The sequence below is a fragment of the Lycorma delicatula genome, chromosome 7, assembly GCF_047948215.1.
Source record: "Lycorma delicatula isolate Av1 chromosome 7, ASM4794821v1, whole genome shotgun sequence".
Taxonomy (NCBI): Eukaryota; Metazoa; Arthropoda; class Insecta; order Hemiptera; family Fulgoridae; genus Lycorma; species Lycorma delicatula.
Genome location: NC_134461.1, coordinates 68,415,724 through 68,432,625, shown reverse-complemented (window position 1 = coordinate 68,432,625; position 16,902 = coordinate 68,415,724).

The following is a 16,902-nucleotide window of genomic DNA, read 5'->3' as shown; positions in this document are numbered from 1 at the left end:
CACAAATACACGCGCGCGCACACACAATATAAATATATATATATTTATATGTATTATTTTTAAACTAAAAGTTATAAAATCATAAATTCTAATGTCAATGATGTAAAGGCACTAGATTTAATTTACTGGAATTGTTTTCCTTTTATCTCATTTTCGATTTAAGAAAGAAACTTTCTTCAAAGATTTCTTATTCGGAGCACGCATAGTAGTCTTCCTAAAATCCATCTCTGGATTTCCAGTGACAAGAGGGAATGATCCTGCTCCAAATTCTTAACATCATTCCCTGTTACTTAGGTTCGTATAATTTATTATACCAGAGCCTAATAAAAAAATTTTTCTGTTACGTTTAAACAATATTTAAAAGAGTTATTTACATTACAATAATAATATGCTGTTAGTAATTTAGTAATTCATAGCCAAATTATGTTTATTTAGCAAAGAGCACATATACAATATAAATAATATGAGGAATAAATAATAAATTAATATAACGAGGAATAAGTTAATGTATTACAATGAGCATAAATAAAGAAGAAAACTCTCAAGAATTATGAATACGCTCAATACCTGTCACAAACTAAAATAATAAATTATTAGTTTACGATACATAGGGCGAACTAAATGAAATATTAAAACCTAGCTCATGACAAAAATATAAGAAGAGAAAAATCGGTTGTACCTCAGAATCGGCAGGGAACTCTTATAAAATTAGTTCATTAGTTAAAAAGACTAATTAACAAGATTAGATGGTTGGAAACATTTTATTAGTAGAAACTTCATAGCTGAACAGTAGTAAACCAATATTTCATAGCCGGTTCGATTTTAAATTTATTAAAAATCTTTTTTTGGAAAGTTATTAATCAAAAGAATATTAAACTGCTAATCTCTCTTTTAAAATGTTATAGGTGGGCGGGATATTTCTTTGATAGGTTTATTGTTCATCGTATCTATCCGTTTTTCATACATAAGTTTTTATCTACCCAATCTATAAGTCATACTCTAAGTAATGATGGGCAGTCTGAATTGAAGTCTAAATTTATGCGTTCTATAGAGATTACCTACAATACTTACGAATGTAATTATTTTATATTTTATTCTATTTTATTTGAAAATTCAGGATAAAGATACTTGTTTTTGTAATGTTTTGTTACATACTGTTAAATAATCAATTGACATCATTTATTATAATTTTTTTTTATTTACTTTTTTCCATGATTTATAAATACTTTTTCCGTAATATCTACTATTGTTTAACAATTAAAATCACCATTTAGATTTAGATTTTAAATACAAAAAAAAAACCTTTTTTATTAACAGATTTGGGAGCGTAATATTGTTTTCCTATTTTGTTGTTTCTCAGTTGTGCAAATGCCAAAAACTGATAATCCAGTTATACGCGTTGTGAATTCAACTGTGCGTACATACTAAAATGAGTAAGATACAATTCTCAACACTTTTAAAGCTTTCCATAATGACATTAATTAAAAAAACATTAATAAAAAATAATAGATCAAGTAGTTTAGTTCTTTCGTAATATTTTTAACCAATACTATATATTTTAATTAAATAGAAAAATTAGGTTATTATTGTTATAAAATTGGTTATTCATAATTTAAATTTTCGTTTAAATCGCTATGGCTTATGTTTAAAATGTAAGTAGCAAATAAATATTCCTGAACGTTTGTTACAAAATAAAGTATAAATTGAACTAATCAAAATAATTTACATTGTACAATATGCTAGATGTAAAACTCACCTGGAAGTTTATTCTTCTTTATATTTCATCCAGGCACGGAAATCTTATATGATGAATGCATAAATATATAATTGAACGTACGTAGTAATTTTAATGGTATTTATATGATAATGTTTTTGGATTAATTTCAATCACTTATTTAATCCAATGAGTTCTTTTATTCTAGAAGCAATCATATTGAAAGTCTTTGTTTACTGTTACTTATAAGAGTGAATAAAATTAATGTTTGTATTTGTTTTATATATAAAACTGAAAATCTTGTTATAAATATTATTTCAAGTTTAGTGTTTTCATTGTAACCGTGGGTTTAAATTTTACAGTATTTTACAGCTGTTTATGAAATATTCCAATTTATTACAATTTTGTTATAATTTCTTAATTATCTGTAATATCAATCAAACAACTTCGTTGTTCTTATACATAAACATAATCGATATGTTTAACATGATCTACATAAAAAAATCTCCGGAGCTATGTAACAAAAAGCATTCTTAATTTTTACGTATGAAACTTAAAAAAAATCATACCGGTAAAGCCCGACAAATGTTGCACCAGTCGCCTCTAATATTTTTATCAATGAGGCCTAAATACTTACTTCAATAACAAACACATTAATAAAAAATCGATTCTGGTATTATTTTATTCTCTTAATTTAATTTATTTTCCAAATTTAATTTATAACTGAAATTTTTCTTGAAAATTCCGAAGAAAAATAAAAATAATTACCCTTTCTGAAATAAAGACAAAATTTTTTTAAGTACATTTCAATTTTACCTCAATAAATGCCCATGCGATATGCTAAAGAACTACTAAAGTATGCCTATTAAATTCCTAATAACCTATCTTTTCTCATTTTTGTACAATTTATTTTATCTTTGTTTTTAAATTACGTAATAATGTATTTTAAACATTATTTTATATTACTATATATACTAATTAACATTTTAGCCACTTGCACTTATGAATAATTTTACTTACTTTATACATATTACTTTTACTTACTTTATACATTACTATTTTACTTACTTTATACATTTTCTTATTACTTTTTAACAATAGATTTTTCAGATTTTTAAAACCTAAAAAAATAATCATTCGTAACTTGTAAAAGTTTTTGATAAACCAAAACTACTGAAAAAATTATAAACATTGAACGTGAACAATGAGAAAATATTACAGCTCATAGTTCTCAGGATACAGTCAGAAGATTTTTTGCGTGATTCATAAGGATATAAATTCGAGTTTAGTTAAAACCTAGAAAAAAGTTATTAACTTGACGTTAATAAAGTTTAAAGTACAATTTTAGTACAAAGAAAGATCTGTTGGAATATATCATACTTAAGTTCTGAATAATTTGATAACTGCATTTAGTTCTGAATAATTTGATAACTGCATTTATTTACAATCTGATAATTTTGTAACTATTGAAAATTCAAATGACAATTACTGAAAATTTTACGGTATGAAGTACACTTCATACCGTAAAAATTAAGAACGGACGAACTGACAGAACGGACAACTGACAGAAAACAGGGTTTTCATGACCAAAAAAAAAATCCTTATTAAAACGTGAATTTAAATTTGATCCACGAAAAGAACAGAGCAATAAAAAATTATGCATAAAATTTTTCAAAAGCATAAAGTTACCAATTACAAAAAATCCAACTGTAAGGGATTAGAAAAATTCATCTTAAATTAAAAAAGTAAAACGAAAACTGGAATTAACAAACCAATCGTTCATAAAAGGTAAAAATCTTTATTTTTTATAGTAATATTATTAATATATTAAGACAATATAGTATTGAGAAAAAATAGTGAAAATGGTTATAAAAGGCTGATTATTTAAAACGAGGAGATTTAAGATTAAATTTATGCAAAACATTTCAACATTTATACAACTACGATCTTAACAAGGAAAATTATTCTAATACAAGTAATTTAGTAAAGGGCTCCAGTCTGAATTTAGAAAAAACCTAGAAATTCCTATTAAAATCCGAATATCAGGTTTTATTCTTTTAATATTTAAAACGTTTAACAGAGTGAGTGATTCACGAATAATGTAATAATCTTTTAGAAATGTTCTTGTGGTGAAAATAAAAAAGAAAGTTCATAAAAACATAGGTTCGAAAATGCATTGTTAGCTAGTCTCAGCTGGCGAAAAATTTCGCTCTGCTCTCATTTCTAACCCTTAGGTAAAATAAAGCCAGACTTTAATTCTTTGGACCCAAATTAAGAATTAAATTTAGTGGTTTTATATGAAATCTGACCTGAAAAAAAAAAATAGGTTCCAGAACTCTAATTTTAGTAGTCTTTGAGAAATCTGGGTTAAAAGTCTTAAGACACTGAGGTTGAAAAACACTATTGTATGTTTGATAAATAGCTAATATGCATAAAAGTTTTAATCAAAACTTTAAAAATCTGAAAACATCAAAAATTTGATTGCGAATGAAATATTTTTTTAAGCTTATTATTTAATTGTTTGTAAGTTGGTATCATTGTTTATTTTTGTATTTGGTATTTTTCTAAAATATTTAATTCTTTTGTTTTGTAATATTGAAAATTTCGTCTCGTTTAATACATAATTAAAATCATCTGCTACATTTTGATATGTTCAGATTTTAATAACTTTCTAAATTATTATTATTATATTTGTTTTTACTTTCTGTGGACTTCCATACCATTTAAATTCAGAATTTAATTTCCTAAAAGCTTTTTTAAAACTTTTATTTATTTATTATCCATTTAACAAAGTTATTTTACGCCAAACATAAAATAGTGGGTAATTTTGTTGAAATACTTTGGTATTTATTATTTCTACTTACCTCTTTACTTAAACTTACATAATATTAAAAACAAACAAAAAGTTTTATTGTTAAAATATTAACTATAAAATCAATTAATGTCATGGGGAATAAATTGTAAAAAAATTATTTTTAATGATTAATTTTTTTACACTAACTTCAAGGCTGGTGTTGAAATATTATTTGACGCATGTAAGTGTAAAATCGGAGTCGAATCCAAAAACTTTCTGATAAAAGATACACCTCTCTACCTAGAGAAGAACTTCAGCAAAACATCGTTTAAATAACAAACAAGTTTCAGTTCATCGATATACAATTTTTTAACTCTTACCTTGTTGTACGTATTTAACTGGTGTTTATCACATCTTAACTATACAGGAGAGCTTGGGTTGTATTCTTTTTATATACTAAAGATCGTTTAAATAGATTTACACTATCATTAAATTACATATTTACTGAAAAAAAAGGAATTTTTATATCCGATTAAAGCAGTTTCACAGAAGAAAACCGAGATTGAATTATTATTCATGAAGATGATGACATTTAATTTATTTTCCCCCAAATCATTCCTAAATCTTATGATTTGTATTTTATAATTGACAGGTAATTTAAGTATAAAAATTAGAGCATCAATTCAATAGCGTTCAAATCTATGTAACAAGTTAAAAGTAACAAAGAAGACAAACAAGCGACCAGAGTTGTGCTCCGTGAAATTAGACTTTCCCACTTAGTTCACATATCCAAAGTTTTACTTGATAGTTATACAAAAGATATTACCTTTTTTTTTCTAAAATAAAAAAAGTTATCTAATTCGTTCCAAGTTTTTCCACTTTCATTAACAACTAACTGCCTTTATTTCAGACAATATTCTCTTTTTCCGCCTTTCATTACTAGCCTATCCAATTATTTTTCTTTTACAACATTTCGCCTTTACCTTTATTTTATTTCTTTTCTTTCATTTGACCTATTTAATTTAAAAGTATGTTTAACATTAATAAGGATAAAGAAAAAATATATCAAATTAAATTACAGATGTTACTGTAATCTATACTGCATAAAAAACTGAAAACCAATATAATAAAAACACAATTCACGGTAGGTTTTTTGTTCATTTGACATTTTCATTCTTTTCATTCAAGTTCAGCTTTACCTAATACAAAGTTGATGTTTAAAACATAATCATATAAACAATCGTGCACCATTTTAATGCCATAAAAGTAAAGTAAGCTTTATTTATATACTTCTGATGTATATTATTACCTTGACTTTATCTATATGTGTGGCATGCTACCATGCCAAAAAATGTTAATTTTTAGCTTATTTCTGAACTGATCAGTTGTAACCGCAAGTCTTTAGTCATGCAGAACAAAAAACTGAAAAAAATATTTAGTAGTAACTAGTAAGTATTTGAAGATCAGATACATTATTTTTGTCCAAAAAACGATAATAGAATTCAGAATGAAAAAATTTAAGTAAGACATTATCTTAAACAAAGTGATGACTTAAAATTTTCCCTGCGGCTAGGAAGTAAGAATGAGAAAGGTAATTGGCGAAAATTTTCTTATAATGATTTGAAGGAAGTAATGAATTAAACATTACAATGCTGAAGGTGAAAACACAAAGATTATGAATTTTATTTAGTGGTACAGCAGTTTATAGAGAAAATCTAGAACTTAAGAAACAATTGTTGATGAGAATTTCTTCATCTTCTATTTGGGAAGATGGAAGATTGGTGTGTTAGAGGATTTTAAATCAACAGGAGGGGATGTATATATTGCTGTAAATAAGTGAGGATATGAATCAGGTAAAAAATTAGGCAATGAATTAAATCTATTCAAGACAAGTAATTATGTAAATAATTTATCTAGAAATTAATAAGGGTTTTTAATCAAAAGTATTAAAAAAATCTGATCTGGACACCATATGACTTAATTGTACTACTATTAAATTACATATACTCATTTTTAAAAAAACGAAAAGTACATAAAATTTTATTTCATTAATAACTTATTGAATTCTAATTTATAGAAAACTTTTTTTACAATCAGAGGTTAATAATAATAATTATCAATAAATGAAACATGAATTTTATTTATACAATTAACATAATTAAAATTAGTATACATTAACTGAACAATAAAATTTAACATCATTTTGCGTATATTTTAACGATGAGATAAATAAAATAAAGAGGAAGAAAACGTTAAGACCAAAAAAAGAATAAAAAGATTATGAGAGAATGATGAATATAATAAGAAGAAACTTGAAAACTAGAGAACATGTACACACAAACTAAGATCACAAGAATTATATCAAACAAAAGTGAGATTAAATTATCGGCAACAAAAAACAAATATACGGTTGATGAAAACTGACTTACGGAAAGTATTTTCTGACAATACCAGAGGAGTAATGAACGAAAAGATAAGAATTTTTTGCCATTTATATGATCGGGCATGTATGCCTCAGGATATATGTTTTTCATGTGAGGGTCTATTTTTCAGTCACTCTGTAGTTAACGTTAACGAGGATAAATTTAAACAAAAATTCAAAATAATTAAATAAAATTAAAGTAGAAAATCCAGAAATAATACGACCCCAAATTATAATTTTCAATTAATTTAAATAATCAAATGTTTCACAAATCTATTATATGTACACATATGTAATAATGCCTTTTAAATTATATATACACATTTTTAAAAATACATAAAATTTTATTTCACTAATACTTCTGATTTTGTTCATACTTTTTTTTATATTATTATTGAATAATTATTTATTGTAATTTTTATTTTTTACAATCACGGGTTAATAATTATTAATAAATCAATATATTTAATTTAAAAAAAAAAAATAAATTAAAAAGAAAAGTTAAAAAAAATAAAGAAATCTCTTTCGGCACTCCGGAAGATGGAGGTAGATTTCACCGGTGCTAAGTAAGGGATAAAAAATATTCCACCTTAAAATTAAGAAAAACTTTAAATTTACTCAGTACGACAATGGTTGCATGTGAAAAAAAGTTTCACATATTTGCCATACGACAAACCCCAACTTTTTGCAATTCCAGCAACATTTTGGTTATCCCTTGCCGTAACGGTTGGTCATATCAAAAGTTGTTACAGACAAAATTTTTAGATAATGTTTAGAGAGGACAAACAATCACTTTAAACCGATTCGATACTGTGTCTATTCAGGGAGATATGGTATTTTTTGTCTTCGAAACCCCATTTTTTTCACCTCCTGGATTGGTGATATCCAAACATTTACTTAAATATGTTTTAGGCCCTTTTTCAAAGAATAGTGGGAAATTTAAATGAATTTGATATTTTACGTAATAAGAAAGATGTAGCAATATTTTTTTTCTTCGATAAAGCCCCTTATTCCACCTCCATGGTCCGATTTTGCCCATTAACAAACTCGACCGAGATTATTTTATGTATAAATTTGAGAGCGATTGGCCCAAAATTACGGCAGTTATCATGTGAAAAAGAAAGTGAAATATATATAGATAAAACTTTTGAACTGACGGTGGTTTTGGGATCTGGGTGGTGTGAAACGCGAAGATATTGAAATTTTCCGGAAGTCGAATCACGGTATCCATTACAATAGGTAGCATTCTTATTAAAACTGCCTAAAAAGGAGGTGAGGTCTGATTCGAACCGATGTGCCTTCCCCTTATAGATTCAAATATTTCATTAATTAAAATTTCATTTGGCTATACTCTGGAAGCAATGAAAACAAGTACCAGTTGTGATAAATCGTTGAAAAGCTCTCAATGAGGGCTTATTACTGCAGTTACGATAAAGAACAAAATCCAAATTGTTTTGGGTTTTAGGCTTCTTCGATCACTTTTGGTTCAGTCGACTGTAATCAAAAGGGGAGATGCAGAATCAAATGTTACAATAGTCCTAAATCCAAAATTTCAACATCCTACGGCTAATTTTTTTGAGTTACGCGAGATACGTACTTACATACATACAGACGTTACGCCGAAACTAGTTAAAACGGATTCAAGGATGGTCAAAATAGATATTTCCGTTGAAATCTAGAAACTAAAATTTTTCACAATACTTCCTTTACTTCGTACAAGGAAGTAAAAAAGTTACGTAACAAAAAGAATTTATTCTAGTCTTATTAAGAGCAGACTATGGTGTTGAGATATCTGCGATAGAAAAACTAAAATTTGTCAATGAAAATGGATTTCTCATAGCAAGTTCACACATCACGTAATTAGGTCGCTTGTAGACTGAAATAATTTACAAAAGAAGTGAATTGCTAGACGGTTATAGCAGTAACAATAATATAATAAAATGTATGTAATAAGATGGCCTTATAATTTGTAGATCAAATTTTTTCCCGAAGAAGATGCAACTACTGAAACGAGATTAAAGCTGTAATTTAATGTATTTAAAATTGAATATTAAAACGATTAACACCTGAGAGGATGTATGTACCGCAGTGAATAAGCCAGAATATGAATTAGGCAAACAATTAGTTAATCGGATCAAGAAAATATAATTAATTTTTCAAGAAATTAATAAGGTTTTATAAAATAAAAGTACTTTAAATCGCAAATAATGATTTAAACTTATTTTCGTTATCAACTTCAGAAAAGTTTTGCTAAAACGATTTATAGAGTTTAGTTGTAAATTTCCACATGCCACATTATTCTGTAGATGGATTAAGCTACCTATCCATTTTAAGATCCGTTAGTTATAGGTCTACCTAGCTACTTAATCTGTGAAGGAAAAGTAATTTTCAGTTAAGCTTAAATTTTACCAGGTCAGTATAAAAATACTTGATGTTTAATGTATTCGTCTTATTTTGTTAAAAATTTTCCGTTTTTACGCGGTGTTGCAAACTGGATGGAGGAAGGAAACCTTGAATTTTCCTCTGAATGGGGTTGTATACTCATTCTGCTGTTCCCCCGAGGATCATTTTCCTTCTTCCCACTCACCTTCTTCCTTATTATTGAACTTCCTCGCCATTTTCGGTTACGTGAGCGTAACATGAGAAGGCAAGGAAGCTCCTTCCACCACTTTGCACTTAGTTGAGGGACATAAGCATTAAACCATTTTTTAACATTATAGTATTCCAATTTTAATCAGTGCTATACTTTCTTATCGTTGTTACCGTTTATTATACTAATAAAAAAAATGACTGAATTTGTTTTACCATTGCCAATATTTATTGTTCTTTGTTAGGCAATTCTAATTTTAAATTAGAATTAGAAAAAAAAAATTATTTTTGTTCATCAATATTAAAATATATGTATTATATATATATATATATATATATACTAATGGTATTGTCTAACAAGACAGAAATATAGAAGAAGACAGAAAAAAATAATTCACAGTGACAGCAGAAAAATAATTTTCAAAACAAGAATATATAAAGTTATGATGAAGTTGCTAAAATAGAAGTGTAAGGGGAAAATTTAGTATTCAGTAATGAAATTCTGAGAAGCAGATTATTCAAGTTTTAGTATTCTAGAAAAATGCGACCCCTTACACTTCTACAAACATAGCTCAAACGTAGAGTTTAACTCATCAAGGTTATCTCTACACGAACCAATAGGAGTGCAATATTTTTATCACTTGACGCCGACCTCCATTATCCGCCATCTTATCCCTGCCGGTCCAAAATCTAGTCGGGGTAAGCTTGCACTCGTATGTGCATGCGTGAGTGTTATGAAACTACTACTACCAACCACTAAAGCTATCAGGTGTCGACAGTCTGTAATTTTCTCGAAACGTTCCTTAACAGTATGTCCAATACGACGCCATCTTTAAAGAATCTCTAACAGTTGCAAACCACTTAGTCTACATCAAATACAGGATTCGAAAAGGATCGGAGATCAATGAGAAGGTGAAACCTTCCAAAGGTTAGTACCAAGTTAAAGGCGAAACCACATTTCAAGCACAAACCGGTAGCTTTTTTTGCAGTTTGTTGTTCTTTTTGCGTTTTTTGCAGTCACATAAAGAGGGAAGAGAAGTTCCAGTTGCACCAGTTGCTCCAGTTGATCGTGCAGGGAAAGATAGTGGGCAGACCTACCGTTGGGAGGCGCAGAATTTCAAGGTTGGGCAATATGAGGGAATGATTCAGTGCAACGTCAAAGGAGAAAGTAGCGATGATGATTCCAAGCCTCCTAAAAGGAAATGCAACTTGAAGAAGAAGCATCTTTTTTATTCCATTTCTCTTTTCCCATCTGCGCATTCATTCTTCTACTGTTACCGTCTCCTTATCCTCTATACAATTTTCCAGTTTCTGTAAGAGTTGTCCAGGACAACTCTTACAGAAACTAGAAAACTGTAATTTAAAGCCTAATCTTAAAACAAAAATCAAATTAAAAAAAAAAATAAATATTTTAGAGGGAACTTTGAACGCATAACAATAATAAATAATCTGTAAGAGTTGTCCTATGGACAATTCTTAAAGATTATTCGTAATTTATAGGTATAACATTGTGAGTGTATATGGGTGATTCAATGTGAGTATACAGTTACAATATGGGTATAACATTGTGAATGTAGATATAACAGATGGGATAGCATCTTATATAGGAAAATAAGAAAGAGTTCTGTAAGAGTTGTCCATAGGACAACTCTTATTTTCTTTAACACATGTGGTGGCGTACACACATGTATGATATCCCTGGTCTTACCTCCAATCCTTAGCCTTCATCTTATGATTCCATCATCTATTGCCTCCACCTTCTCTATGCACTCTTTTATCTCCTTACCAAATTAAGGTTTTTTCTTTTGCCCAACACAGAACATATCCTTTCCAAAGATCCTTTCTATCTTTTCCCTTCCATACATAAAATTCTCATTTTTTTCTTTCCTAGAATCTACCAGTTCTGTGCGCCCAATAAGAGACATAATAATATTTGCTGTTCCTATTCACAATCATATTTTTTTCTTTTCCTTTTACCAAGTACCACACTTTTCACGTTCTTACTGGTACAACCAAGATCGCGCGTCGCATGCTTGGAACGTCCTGCCTTTTCCTATCTATATTACAAACCTCCATTTTAGGCTCACATACGATGAAATCCCCAAACTCAAAGGCATTTTAAACCTGCTGCCAGGTTTTTTTGCACACTGCCGCAGATTTACTATCCTTGTCACAGCGCTTGAGGGAGATGTTCGCTTATTTACTGGCGGCTGATATCACATCACAAAACCTTTTCGGCTTAGTGGTATTTTTTTAGTGCACTGCATCTCCCTTTTCTCGGTACTCAACGTTACTGACTCTGCTTGTCCACGACTGCTTATTTTGGACACCCTATAAAATTGATTGAGTAATTTTGAGTGATAACAAAAGCACTATTTTTTGGGATAGCATCATATTATTAATTCCATTATTGATCACTATATTAAATCTTACTTATCACTTTATACGATTATTTTACATGATATCTAGGTCTGAACAAAAATAAGTGGGCTTAAACCAGTATGTACGATTCATGAGTAAAAGATTTAAAGTTTTTTTTATGTTGATGAATTTGGTAATACAGGTTTCAATGATAAACATAAGGATTCAGTATTTTTCAAAGATTACTAGTTGATAGATGTTTAACTAAATATAAGGAAAATTTTTGTTAAAAATAGTATCCTGGTTAAGAAATTTTCCAGTTTTTTTTTTGAGGAAAAATCAGTCCTTTCTATTACAACATTTTTTTTTTAAATAGATATCTTCATTCGTTGCAGATATTGTTGTACGAATATTTCATTTTAAAATAATTAAAAAGAATTTTTAGAAATTTATTAAAATAAGTAAAACAATTTATGAACGTTTCTCAGTTAAAAAAGTGTATTAATAATACGCATTGTATACACAATAGACTATCAGCAAAAAGTTTACATAGCTTTTCTTCTTAATTATTTAACCAAGAGTAATGTACTGTTCGTTTTAAATAGATATCAAAATATAAATTAACGGAGCAGTAATTAGTTAATTAATATGATGGGCTGATTTCAAAATATTAATATTTCTTGGTAAACTACATAAAGCAGTAATGTATACTAAACAAACTTTTATCAAAACTTTTCGAAATATGCCTATCGGTTCCATAACTTATGGAAATTTAAAGGAGTTCGTTTACTTTAAAGAACAACTTACTCAACTTATACAATTCATGTTATATAATTGACTATGAGTTTGAAGCTTAATAACTAGTTTCATAGTAAAGGTGAAAAATCGACTGCCCTTTTTTGAACTCAATCATTATTTTATCAAAGTATGTGATTTCAATTCATTTTTTTACGAGAATTGTTTTCAAAGAGAAAAAATATGACCATTTTTTTGGACTACTCCTCTAAATAATTCAATTTTAAATTATTATGACACAATTAAATATATCCTTTTTAATGCTTAATAATTCATCTATTAATTGAAGTTCATTAGTATAGATGATTTATTGATCCACCAATTTCTTTACTATCGAGCATCTGTTTAAGTAAAAGCTATTTTAGACAGGAGCGCTTATTTTATATACAATAATAAGATGGGATATTGTGTTTTTAAGCACATTAAGAATATGAGAAGCAAGATTTGATAAGTATTAAAAACACGAAAATAATGAGGTAGAATCATGAAAAAAAAAATGAAGCCTCCGGAAACATCGTAAGGTATTACTTCAGAGAATGACATGTATGTATGTAAATGGTGTAGTCTTATGCAGTCTCTCAAGTGACTATTCCTTAGATGTGTGATTAAGTAGGAGTTGAACCTTAGAACTCTTGATTTCAAAATCAGCTGATTTGTGATGACGAGTTCATCACTAGGCCAGCCCGGTGGGATATTTCACTTTGACCTTCTTTCTTTTTCCTGCTTAGCCTCCGGTAATTACATTTCAAATAATACTTCAGAGGATGATATGTATGAGTGTAAATGAAGTGTATAGTCTTGTACAGTTTCAGTTCGACCATTCCTGAGATGTGTGGTTAATTGAAACCCAACCACCAAAGAACACCAGTATCCACGATCTACTATTCAAATCCATGTAAAAATGATTTTACTAGGACTTGAACGCTGAAACTCTAGACTTCCAAATCAGCTGATTTGGGAAGTACTAGTTCACCACTAGACCACCCAAGTGGGATATTTCACTTGTACCTGTACTTACATTAACATAGGCTTCGATAAACACCTAATAGAAAAGTACAATAACCAAAAAGAGTACTAATATGAATAACTTTAATGACTATAAAAACGTAATAACGTGTGTTTCATAACAACAGTTAAAAATTGCATGTGCATTTACTTTACCCCGAAATTAATTTTTCTTACGCTACGCAATTTAATTTCACGACTGAAATTTTTCTAAAAATAAAATCTGAACCATGAATAAAAAATAATTCCCTTTTTATTACTTTTAAAATAAACTCGATTTTATCCTCATATGAACGTACAAAAAAATTCTAAAAATAATATTCTACTTTGTTAACTGACTAATAAATAACTTATTTTCATTGTCCATTTACAATTTGTATACCACAGATTTTCAAAATTTTCAGATTTTTCCAAAAAATAACTATTTCAATCAAATATTGTATTATATTAAAAAAAAATTGTATTAATAAGCGTGAGTAAAAAAATGTCTATAGTGTTGAGATCATCTTTACCTCACAGATAAATTGGTATTTCTAAATAAAAATATAATTAAATATTTCGTGCCAAAGCTGGGTGATGTACGGTACTTCTCGAAAGAAGTAATTAATTATTAGCAATCGTTTAATAATTGCAGCTATATTTTACAATTTTTTCTTTATCCAGTTATTTTCCTCAGAAGTTATTTTAAGAGAATTTATTTTTCATACATCAACATCTCCATGATAACACTGGTTTATTTTTAATTACTATATACATAAAAACGAGCTACCACTTTTTTTAAATAAACATTTCTGATTAAAATATGCTATGTGTAAAATGAATGTTAAATGAAAAAACCTAGGTTGTAAAAATGGAAATTGGATGAGGAAAAGAGAAAATACAACATATTAAGTGTTATTAGGATATTTGTTTTAAATTTTATGTGTATTTTAAGTTCGATTTAATTATAAAATAATCCAATAAGAGGACTTGTTTTCGATTGACCATTTTGACCATTTTCGATTTTTGTTTTTTTTTTGTTTTGTTTGTTATAAGAAGCCATAGCTCACAACGACAACTCATAATTTAAGTTGGACGAATACTTATTAAGCGTCTAATTTAATATTTAAAAAATTAACAAATTTAACTCACTAGTATGTTTCCAAAAATAATTTAAACATTTTTGTTCGTTTTGAAATGAAATACGTTTTTCGTCCTAAAAAAAGGATTCCTAAAAGTACCATTTTATTGGCGTTCCTCAACATACAATTTTTACTTTCCCTATTAAAAAATTGTTATTCTAATGCGTCCATGTCCATAAAATATATTTTTGTAAGTCGGAAGTTTAAGCGTACTTACATGTTAGCATGCATTCGAGTTGGACTCCGTAGACCGATTTTCTTCAAAGTTAATGGACAGGTACTATTTTACGGGGGGAAAGAATGTATTAATTTTTTCTAAAAATGAAAAAAAAAAAGATAGGGGAGTTTTGGCCGAAATAAAATTTCAAATTTTAACAGGGGTATTTAAATAAAAGCTTTCTTATAAAAGTTAAGTTTTTTTTTAAATAGAGATTTATCAATAAGTTTTATTTAATATTTAAATACCTTTCCAAAAAAAAAACTTTATAATATTTTTTCTCTTTTTAGCTGCATTATGATTCAGAAAAGAAGTAAATAGGAGTTTTTTACACCTTACTATCTCAATTAATAGGCTTTCAAACTATTATAAAAATTGTTCCCTATCCTACTTCAATGTTTCTGTGTTAAAATATTTTTTTAATTAAAAAAAAAATATATGTAAATTCATCTCGCAATTGCTGCATTAAAAAAGTAAAAATCTTAATTTTTTTTAAACCTCGTAACTTTATTAAAAAAAAAATTAACCAAAGATTTCCCTATCCTAGAACATTACAACTTTGTTTAAACAAATTTTGTTTAAAAAATTTAAGAGCTTAAAAATTAATGAATTTAACTTTAACTTTTGTAGACTTAGATAAATCCTTTGACCTTAGGATTGGGAATTGCTATTTCAAACAATGAGAGAAATAAGGCTCGACTAGAGGGATAGAAGATTAATTCTCAATCTGTATAAAATGCAGAAGAAATGGAGATTGAAATCAACGTCTTAAAGAAATAAGCCAAAATAAGAAGATAATCAGGCAAGGTTGCCCACAGTACAGTTTCTCTTTAATTTCTTTATTGAAAAATTTATTGTAGAAATGAGGAAAAAACAAAAGGAATCAGAATTAATGGAAAATCCATACATTGGATCTGCTTTGCAGACGATATTGTGTTACTGGCGGAATCAGCAAAAGGAATGGAGATCATGTTAGAAACAGTAACAAAACTTAAACTGAAAATTAATATGGAGAAAACAAAAATTATGACTGTAGGAAAAACAAAGAAAGGTACAAAGGTTGATATTAAATTAGACGGTACTGTTGTAGAGAAAGCCGACAGCTTTTTTTAGTTGGGAAGCACTGTCACTAGCAATAGTAAATGTGCCACAGAAGTAAAAAGAACAATAGTGCTGGCAAAACGAGCTTTCTAGGATAAAAAGAATGTACTTACTGATAATCATATGAGTATGTAAATACTCATATGTATTGGAAACAATTCGCTAAAATTTATGTGTGGAGTCTTCTAACTTATGGGTGTGAAACATGGACGCTTGGGAAAGCAGAAAGAAGACTGGAAGCGATGGAAATGTGGATTTGGAGGAGAACAACAAGAACAAGCTGGGTGGATAGGAAAGAAATGATCAAGTGTTAGAAGAAATGAGTGAAAGGAGGTCCTTGCTAAATGTTATACGAAGAAGAGCGAAATTTATAGGACATGTAATACGACATGACTTAAGGAGTATATTTGTGGCGAAGGTTTTGGGTAAAAACCCTACAGGTAGACCGAGAGCAACCATCGTTAATAATGTTAAAGAAGATATGGGCCATGGTTCATATAATGACTTGAAAAGAGTGGTGGAGATGAGAGTGGGTGGCTAAGTCGACAAGGCGTAGCTTTTAGTGAATGATGATAAATGAATTTAAATTCATTGCCAGCTATTTATATTAGATATATTATTTCTACGAGTAAATAGACTATATTGACAAAAGAGTTCGTAATTCTCTTACTATTCTAACAATTAAACAATTATTTAAACAAACAACAAACAAATTATTAAAAAAAACAATTATTTTATGTTCCAGCTATTATAAATAATGGTAAAAAAGAAAACAAATCCTAT